The sequence below is a fragment of the Labrus bergylta genome, chromosome 20 (genome assembly GCF_963930695.1).
Source record: "Labrus bergylta chromosome 20, fLabBer1.1, whole genome shotgun sequence".
Classification (NCBI taxonomy): domain Eukaryota; kingdom Metazoa; phylum Chordata; class Actinopteri; order Labriformes; family Labridae; genus Labrus; species Labrus bergylta.
The window spans coordinates 899,768-909,616 of NC_089214.1; the positions used below are offsets into that span (position 1 = coordinate 899,768).

Here is a 9,849-nt window from a genome sequence, read left to right on the forward strand (position 1 = left end):
TCTTCTCTCCGCCTCTCCTCTCCTCTTCTCCTCTCCTCTCCTCTCCTCTTGTTTCCTCTCCTCTCCTTCTCTCCTCTCCTGTTTCCGTTTCCGTTTCCGGTTTCCGGTTTCCGGTGAGTGTGAGTGTGAGTGTGAGTGACGGTGGTGGTGTTGCGAGTGGCGCGGAGATTGAATTGTTTGCTATCCTTTCTACTGTTTTCAAAGTGCACGATCAGGTCAGATTGTTTTCATATTTGTATTGAGTGTTGTTGGCTGTGTAAGACAGATCGTTGGAGGGGTTGGAGGGAGGAATGGCGTCTGCTGAGACGCCACCTCCGACTCTCCGACAGGGAGTTCGGATAGTCCCTCCGAACGGTACTGTCACTGTGGAGGAGGTTCTGTTAGCTGCAGGTGAACAGGTAGGCCATGATAAACTCTTGTATGCATCCCGAATGAACAAGGCTGTGGTTGTTTTTCTGAAGAGTGAGCCTCTTGTGTATCAGCTGATTGAGAGTGGTGTGTTCATTAGGGATTTGTTCGTGCAGGTTTCCCCGTTGTCGGTTCCCTCTATGCGGATCACCGTATCCGGTGTTCCGCCGTTTATTTCTAACAACTTGTTAGAGAACGAACTCCGCAGGTTTGGGAAGTTTGCGAGTGGGTTCAAAACTGTGAGTCTAGGGTGTAAAGATCCCAAACTGAAACATGTTCAATCTTTGCGGCGTCAGGTGTTCATGTTTTTGGATTCGCCCACACAGACTCTGGAGGTTTCCTTTAGAGTGAAACACGGTGACGCTTCTTATATGGTGTATGCGAGCTCGGGACAACTGAAGTGTTTTGAGTGTGGTGATGTGGGACACAAACGTTTTGCGTGTCCGCACAGACAGCGGGAGGCGGCTAGTGCTGCCGCTGACGCGGGCAGCTCTGTTAGTGTGGCGCATGTGGCGGGGGCCGCGTCCGCGTCCGCGCTTGGGGCGGAGGCCGCGTCCGCGCCCGTGCCTGGGGCGGGGGCCGCGTCCGCGTCCGCGTCCGTGCCTGGGACGGGGGCCGCGTTCGTGCCCGTGCCTGGGGCGGGGGCCGCGTCCGCGTCCGCGCCTGGGGCGGAGGCCGCGTCCGCGTCCGTGCCTGCGGCAGAGGCCGCGTCCGCGCCTGCGCCTTGTGCTGAGGCCGTGGCTGAGGTAGAGGTGGCTTCGACCAGCTCTCAGGCTACAGAAAAATCACAGACTGTAGATAATGATAAAACTGAAGATTCCACAAGTTCTGCAGTTGTAGATGTTTCATTGAAGGAAGGTAAGACAGTGTGTTGTAGCCAGGCATCATGTGAAGGAGAGGACATGGATGAAGATTATGAGTCAGACAATGCATCCATTGCTGATTTGCCAAATAGTGGCTCTGGTCTTTATTCTTTAGAGTCAATCAATCAATTTATGGATGAAACGTACAACAAATCAGTAAAAATCAGTGACTACTTTAGTGATACTGAAAAGTTCATAAAGTCAGTCAGCATACTGAAAAGACAGGTTGGGTTTGACCTCCTGGACGCAAAAAAACGGTTCCGTCTTAAAAAGCACATCACCGCACTGAGGAAAGTTGGACGTAAGAGTGTGAAGAAGACAAAGAAATGATCATGCATCACAAGGTGTTATTCTTCTTCTACTGCTCCCTGTTTGTGTCTACTTGTCTGTTCTTTCTCTCTGATCTTTCTATGAGGAGTCTTAAGATAGGATCTCTTAACATTAATGGTGGGAGAGACAGACAGAAAAGGGGCCTTATCTCTGAGATCTCAACTCAGAAAAACATTGATATCTTGTTTTTACAAGAGACTCATACCACACCATCAGATGAGACAGATTGGGGTTTATGGTGGGAGGGCTCTAACTACCTTAGCCATGGCACCAACTTTAGTGCAGGAGTAGCCATTTTGTTTAGAGCATCTGCAAATGTAAAGATCGTCTCTTGTGCTGAAATTGTAAAGGGAAGGCTTTTAATTGTAAGAGCAGAAATAGAGGACACTGTTTTCTGTTTCACTAATATTTATGCTCCAAATAATGGAGCTGAAAGGGTAGCTTTTTATACCCGCCTCCAAAAGGAGTTACTGATCTATAATCAGGATCAGATCATTCTTGGTGGTGATTTTAACTGCACACTTGATTTCACCGTGGATAGAATTGGAGAGGAGCCACATCCACATTCATCCCAGACTTTAAACACTGTCATCTCTCACCTGGATTTGTTGGACACATTTAGAGTGAAACATCCACAATCCAGACAGTATACATGGGTCAGGGTGAACAGTAACAGGGTGTGTGCAGCTAGACTGGACAGGGTTTACATCTCCAGAACTCTCAGCCCCAGATTAATTCATTGTAATATTCTGCCTGTCGGCTTCACTGATCACCATTTTGTTAGTGTGGAGCTGATTATTTCACCAGGTGAAAGGGCTAAGTCCTTCTGGCATTTTAATAACAAGCTTCTACTGGACAATGTTTTCTGTAAAAACTTTGGGTGTTTTTGGGATCAGTGGCAATTAAGAAAAGTTGAGTTTGATTCTTTGAAGCTTTGGTGGGAGGTTGGTAAAGCTCAGATTCGTGTTTTTTGTCAGCAGTACACGTCACACTCTTCTGCTAGATTAAAAACAGTCATTAAAAATCTTGAGGACAACATTAAGAACCTTGAGGAGGGGTTAAATGGGAGTGTGGATCCCACCGCTGGTACCCTGCTGAAGGAGAAACGTATGGAGTTGAGCTCTTTCCTGCAGGAGAGGGTGAAGGGAGCTCTTGTGCGGAGTCGTTTCCTTCAACTCAAAGACATGGATGCCCCAACGTCTTTCTTTTTCAATCTTGAGAGATCTGTGGCTCAAAAAAAGCTGCTGACTTGTCTGAAACTGCCAGGAGGTCGAATAACAGCTGATCCAAAGGAAATGAGCAGTCACGCCATGCAGTTCTATGAGGATCTGTTTGGAGCAGAGAGTTGCAGCCAGGAGTGTCGCAGGGAGCTCCTGGAGGGTCTCCCTCAGCTCAGTGTGGAGGAGAGGTCTCTTCTGGAAGGGGAGCTGTCTCTGGAGGAGCTCACTGCTGCTGTCACTCAGATGGCAACAGGAAGAGCACCTGGAATAGATGGGTTGTCCACAGACTTTTTTAAGAGGTTCTGGAATATCCTTGGGTCTGACCTGCATAGTGTTTTAATGGAGTGTTGCAGGACCGGGTCTCTTCCTGGTTCTTGTAAGAGAGCAGTTCTTTCCTTGCTCCCCAAGAAAGGTGACCTGGCATTGTTAAAAAACTGGAGGCCGGTTGCTTTGCTTTGTGCGGACTACAAGATCCTCTCCAGAGCTTTATCGAACAGACTAAAGGACGTTCTGGGAAGTGTGGTCCATAAAGACCAGAGTTACTGTGTTCCAGACCGGACAATCATGGATAATATTTTTCTTATCAGAGATGTCATTGATGTGTGTAAAATCTATAATCTAAATGTTGGCATTGTGTCTCTGGATCAAGAGAAGGCGTTTGACAGGGTGGATCACTCGTATTTGTTTTCTGCACTGAGGTCTTTTGGTTTTGGGGATGGTTTTGTGTCATTAGTTGGTTTGTTGTATCAGGATGCACAGTGTTTGGTGAAGATGGGGGCGGGGTTGAGTCGGCCAATCCCTGTACGGCGAGGGATCAGACAAGGTTGTCCCATCTCCGGCCAGCTGTACAGCTTGGCTATTGAGCCCTTGCTGTGCAGGTTGAGGGACCGGCTCAGCGGGCTTTCTTTGCCCACGGCCTGTAGCATTGAATGTCCCCCTACAATTTCTGCCTATGCTGATGATGTAAACATCTTCATCTCCAATCAGGGGGACGTTCGGTGTCTGCGGGACACCCTGTCCCTGTATGAAAGGGCAACAGCTGCACGGGTGAACTGGGAAAAAAGTGGTGCCTTACTGGTGGGAGAGTGGAGGGACCAGGCAGTGCCCAGTCTGCCGGGTGGACTTGAGTGGGGGAGGGAGGGGTTGAAGGTGTTGGGGGTTTATTTGGGTACCGAGGGCTTTAAAAGTAAAAACTGGGAGGGAGTTAGGGAGAAAGTGTGCGCTCGGTTGTCTAAATGGAAATGGTTGCTACCCCAGTTGTCGTATAGGGGAAGAGTTCTGGTGGTCAATAACTTGGTTGCCTCGACTCTCTGGCACAGACTTGTGGCTTTGACACCTCCAAGAGGGCTGGTGGAGGACATTCAAAGGGCCATCCTGGACTTCTTCTGGTCAGGCAAACACTGGGTCCAGGCGGCAGTCCTCTACCTGCCGGTGGCTGAAGGGGGACATGGACTTATAGACATTCAGTCAAAAATTGCCTCATTCAGACTCCAGACTGCACAGAGACTCCTTTTCACTTGTGGTCCCAGCTGGATGGACATCGCTCGACTGCTGCTGAGGAGAGCTGGACGGCTGGGGTACACTAAGCAGCTCTTTCTGTTAAAGCTTGAGGAGGTGGATCTCACTGGATTAACATCCTTTTATATGTCTGTAATGCAGGCATGGAAAATGTACACATTCAAAAGGGAAAAAACTGAGAGTCTGGGAATGTGGATCTTTGAGGAACCGTTATTTTTTAATGATTTCATAAGGACTCCAACTTTGCAGTCAGCCAGTCTCCGGGCCAGTTTCAGAGAGGCAGGCTGCACAAAACTGGGTCACCTGGTAAGACTGACCCTGGACGCCCTCAAAGAAAGGACCAATATCACCTCCAGCCGGGTGGTTGAAAGAGTGGTGGAGGAAGTCTTTGCTGCACTTCCAGTAAAACTTGTGACATTTCTAAACATTGAGAATCTGTGTGAGCAGTGGAGTGAAGAGGGCGAATACAGCTTCCCATCTTTGTCTGTTACCCCAGATGTCGGGGAGTGGCAGGAAAGAGGAGGTGGACTGCTGTCCTTTAGTACTCCTGTTCTGGGAAAGTTCCAGGATGCAGGGAAAAAGGCACTCTATCAGTCCTGTGTTAAGGTCCTACATCTTCGTGGTCTGTCGGGAGTGAAAGAGTCGAGGTGGATCGAGTTTTTTGGCCCGGAGGTTTCCCCGAAAGGCAGCTGGCGGTCCCTGTACAAGCTGCCTGTTGAGAAGAGAACAGCAGATCTCCAGTGGAGAGTTGTGCATGGGGTTATAGCCACAAACAGATACAGAGCGCACATTGATCCAGGGGTGGGAGAGGAGTGTTTGTTTTGTTCACTAACTGAAACTTTGTCTCATCTGTTTGTTGAGTGTCCCAGGCTCTCACTCTTGTTTGTCCTTATGAAAAGCTTGTTTGAAGCTCTCGGGGAGGATTTCTCTTATGCATTGTTTGTTTTTGGGCCAAAGTATTCTGCAAAGAAAAAGACTGTACATACACTGATGAACTTTTTATCTGGCTCGGCTAAGTTGGCCATTTGGCTTACACGCAAGAACCGAGCTCAGGGTACTGGCTGTGTGGAACCGGTGCTGGTTCTGGAGGGACTTTTGAAGGCCAGACTGAAGGTAGAATTTGCCTATTATCAAATGATGGACAATGTGCAAGACTTTAATAGTGTATGGGCTGTGGAAGAAGCTTTGTGCTCTGTGGGTGGGGATGGAGAGCTGATTATTCATTTTTGATGCAGTAAATGTTGTTTTTGTTGATGTTGTGATTTTTGTTGCACTTGTTTTATTTTTTATTTATTTATTTATTTCCTTCTCTTGATCTGAGTGATGATGTGACAGTGTTATAATTTTCTCCAGGTAGTGGTAAAATAAAAGGTATTTTGAAAACCAAAACCTCCTCCTCTCCTCCCTTCCTCTCCTCCTCTCCTGCTCTCCTCCTCTTCTCTCTTTCGCATGCTTGTTGTCAAACCTGAGTATCTCCTCTGGTCGTCCAATCAGGACTCATCAGAGCAGACGAGGAGCACAGAGAAGGGAGGAGGGGCGGCGTGCTCCGACCCAGCTCTCATAAGCTCACAGCGGCTCATAATCCAGACGACGTCTTTCAAACACTTCACCTGCCGAGGCCGCTCAACATCTCGACTGTCTCTACAAACAAAAACCTACCGACCTCTGTCGCCTGCGCCCAGCTAGAGACCCCCGAGACGATAATAAAAGTATTACCTTTCTTCCTTTTTTCTTCTATATCTTCGTCCTGGAGCGGACACAAAAACACAAAAACACGTATACTGGACTACCTGACATCTCTCTTCTCTTCTACCTGAAGCTAACCTCGGCTCTTAATGTGTCGTCCTCTTAGGGTGCACTCACAGTCAGCTGAGGGTTTCTGATTGGATCTTGTTGGTCACATAGAGGCATCATAATCAGAGACCATCTCCTCACAGGAGCTTCAAACTAAAGGATCAAATATTCATCCCACAACCACAGCTTTTTCTTTTTGGGGGGGGGGGGGGGGGGGGGGGTAGATGGACGCCAACACAATATGATGTAATGTTAGGGGAAACACTGATAATGACCATCCAGAAGATGCTTCTGATTGGATATGAAGTGACAGCTGTGATAACGAGATCAGCTGGTGAAGTGATGCTTTAATGATTTCTCCTGCGCGGTGTTCCTGCTCATCCAGAGGAGACCGTCTGCACAGCGTCAGTGTTCAGAGACTCTGCAGAGAACCATTTGTTCACATGCTGCGGCTGTAACTGAACCGCCCAGACTCGACTTCTCCTACAGGAGCGCCTTGAAAAGGCTCGTCAGATCTGAGGCGAGCACGCCGTCTCTGCCTCCTACACGGTCTGAGCAGAACCCGGGCCCAGAACCAGACTGGGTTCAAAGACAGTTCGCCCTGCTCATTAATATATGAACCGCCCTCCTGTTGGACTACTTCCTCCCCTGATGGACTGCTGCGTCTCCTCTCTCTCTCTTCCTCTAAGTGAGAGCCGTTTGATGACTGCTCTCTTTTTGACGGGGCGTGCGGCGACGACGGCGGCGAGGCGGTGTTTTGAATACAATGGAGACATCAGTGTGTGTCTGGAGGTAATTAGGCCTGATTTCTCTCCCTGCGCGGAGTCAAACACTCGGAAAAGGTCAGAAAAACAACAAACGCCTACAGTCTCGGGGAGAGAGCGGCGCCGCATTGCCTGGACTTCCTTCGTTCTCTTTTTTCAGACTCAAAGGAAACAAAACTAAACTTGTGGAGTCAAATGTGGCCAATTATCCTTTGAGCAATGCAAAGTGTCATGGCTGCATCGTTTGGGACCATGTGGGCATAAAAAAAGAAAGTCTCTGTATACATACGAGAGCTGGGTGAGGTCGGCGGCGTGGAGGTTCAGCCTCTGCGCCAGGTGCTCCATCAGGGCCGACGCCTGCTCGTTGGTCAGGGAACTGAAAGAGGAGAGACAGAAGGGGAGGGGTTATATTAGGAGGTCTGAGATGTTACACTTCTCCCCTCCTTACAGTCTGATACCATGTCAGCTCCTCTCTGATACTAGAGCAGTGATAATAATACTTTATTTGTTTAGCCCTTTTCTATACAAGTAACAAAGTGCTTTACAACAGAAAATAAAAGCAGAGAGACGATTAAAGCAACAGGCAGAGCGTAAACAAGCAGACAACAAAATCAAACTAATCAAATAAAAATAGGAACAATTAATGAAATCACAGAGTAAAAGCATTTTTATAAAAGAATGTCTTGAGTAGGGATGTAAAACAAGGGACTGAATCTGCAAGTCTGATCTCCTCTGGCAGGCTGTTCCAAAGTCTGAGGGGGTCTGACAGCAAAGACCCTGTCCCCTTCAGTAGTGCTCTGCCAGAGGATCTCACACTGCGTATTGGTTCATAAGGGGTTAAAGTCTTTATTTGTGATTTTTCACACTTAAATGTAGAAATCAAGTATCTCCTCTGAAAATAACTCTGTGAGTCATGACTGTCTACAATGGGTGTAACACCCGAGTCCCACTGTCTGTGATGTTTTCAGAGTCCTATCTTCACTTTGTTTACATCGCCAGGACAGCCGGCTGACTCCTCCCCTCGTGTATAAAAGTTGTTTAATTGAGGGACTAGAGAAAAGAAGAATAACATACTGTACTCACTGCTTAACTGTGTTTCTAGATCACGCTCATTTCAGGTAAATTTACATGCAGTGTGAAGATACCAGCATAATAAAGATCGCTAGCATTAGCATGCTAACACAACAATGCAGCGTGAGTTGTTTTGGTTTCATGCTGGTGCTCAAGGGCGACATCTGCTGGATCAAAACATCACATATAAAGCCTTTAAAAGCTCAGAAATATAAGAAGGGGCCTGCCCATGTTGTGCCTTAAAGGTCCCATATTCTTCTTCTTCTGGTTTTATCTGCTCTTTAGTGTCCTGTGCATGTTTAGTCACATCTATGTGCAAAATTCAAAGTCCGCGGAGACGCAGCTTCTCCTACGTCCTCCTGTTAGCTGTAGCATTAGCTGCATGTAACGCTCGGTTCTAGCCCCCCTCGATAGAAATGTGTCAGTGTGACGTCATTGTCAGTGTGATGTCACTGATCTAAGCCCATTGGCTCGTTGTGCGTGCTGAGCAACTGACCAATAACGACAGAGCGGATCTGCAGACCAATCAGAGCAGACTTGGCCCACGTGGGGTCTAACAGTGTGGGCTCAACAGAGTGTAGCTAACGGACTCAGAGCGTAGAGGGAGCGAGGAGGAGCAGTTCATGAAAACAGACACTTTTTAAAAACTTTATCTATTGTGAACGTACAAAAGTAGGAACATAGATTAAATATACCAACCCCAAAAAGGGAAGATTAAGGGCTCTTTAAAAGTAATTAAAATAATCTTAAAATCAATTCTAAAATCAACAGGGAGCCAGTGAAGGGAATGCTAAAATTGGCGTGATATGGGCACATTTGTTTGTTCTGGGCTGCCGCGTTTTGGATAGTTTGAAAATGGTGGATTGTATAATGAATTACAGTAATCAAGCCTGGAGGAAATGAAGGCGTGTATGAGTTTCTCCATATTTTTTTGCGACATGGGGGGGGGGGGGGGGTCATTACATTTAAAGAGACACACACACCAAAACAGAGCGTTCTGAGAGAGCTGGTTTCTACAGGGTCACAAACCTCCTCTGGTGCTTGATTCATGTTATAGTTTGACCAAAGTACAGATGTTTCATTTAGACCACAGGAGGACTGTTTGAAAAGGTGGAGGAGGACTGTTTGAAAAGGTGGAGGAGGACTGTTTGAAAAGGTGGAGGAGGGGACTGTTTGAAAAGGTGGAGGAGGACTGTTTGAAAAGGTGGAGGAGGGGACTGTTTGAAAAGGTGGAGGAGGGGACTGTTTGAAAAGGTGGAGGAGGGGACTGTTTGAAAAGGTGGAGGAGGGGACTGTTTGAAAAGGTGGAGGAGGACTGTTTGAAAAGGTGGAGGAGGAGGACTGTTTGAAAAGGTGGAGGAGGGGACTGTTTGAAAAGGTGGAGGGGGGGACTGTTTGAAAAGGGGGAGGAGGGGACTGTTTGAAAAGGTGGAGGAGGGGACTGTTTGAAAAGGTGGAGGAGGGGACTGTTTGAAAAGGTGGAGGAGGACTGTTTGAAAAGGTGGAGGAGGGGACTGTTTGAAAAGGTGGAGGAGGACTGTTTGAAAAGGTGGAGGAGGGGACTGTTTGAAAAGGTGGAGGAGGGGACTGTTTGAAAAGGTGGAGGAGGACTGTTTGAAAAGGTGGAGGAGGGGACTGTTTGAAAAGGTGGAGGGGGGGACTGTTTGAAAAGGGGGAGGAGGGGACTGTTTGAAAAGGTGGAGGAGGGGACTGTTTGAAAAGGTGGAGGAGGGGACTGTTTGAAAAGGTGGAGGGGGGGACTGTTTGAAAAGGTGGAGGAGGACTGTTTGAAAAGGGGGAGGAGGACTGTTTGAAAAGGGGGAGGAGGGGACTGTTTGAAAAGGTGGAGGAGGACTGTTTGAAAGGTGGAGGAGGAGGACT

General features: G+C 47.8%; 1 long non-coding RNA gene across 1 annotated transcript in view; it reads right to left on the reverse strand.

Annotated features, from left to right (window-relative positions):
* Positions 1–7,547, reverse strand: part of LOC136177219 (uncharacterized) — a 44,542-nt gene extending 36,995 nt beyond the window's left edge. Inside the window, exon 1 of the long non-coding RNA XR_010664856.1 lies at positions 7,187–7,547. This is a non-coding gene — a long non-coding RNA (uncharacterized lncRNA). The remainder of the gene's footprint in view (positions 1–7,186) is intronic.
* Positions 7,548–9,849: the final 2,302 nt, after the last annotated feature.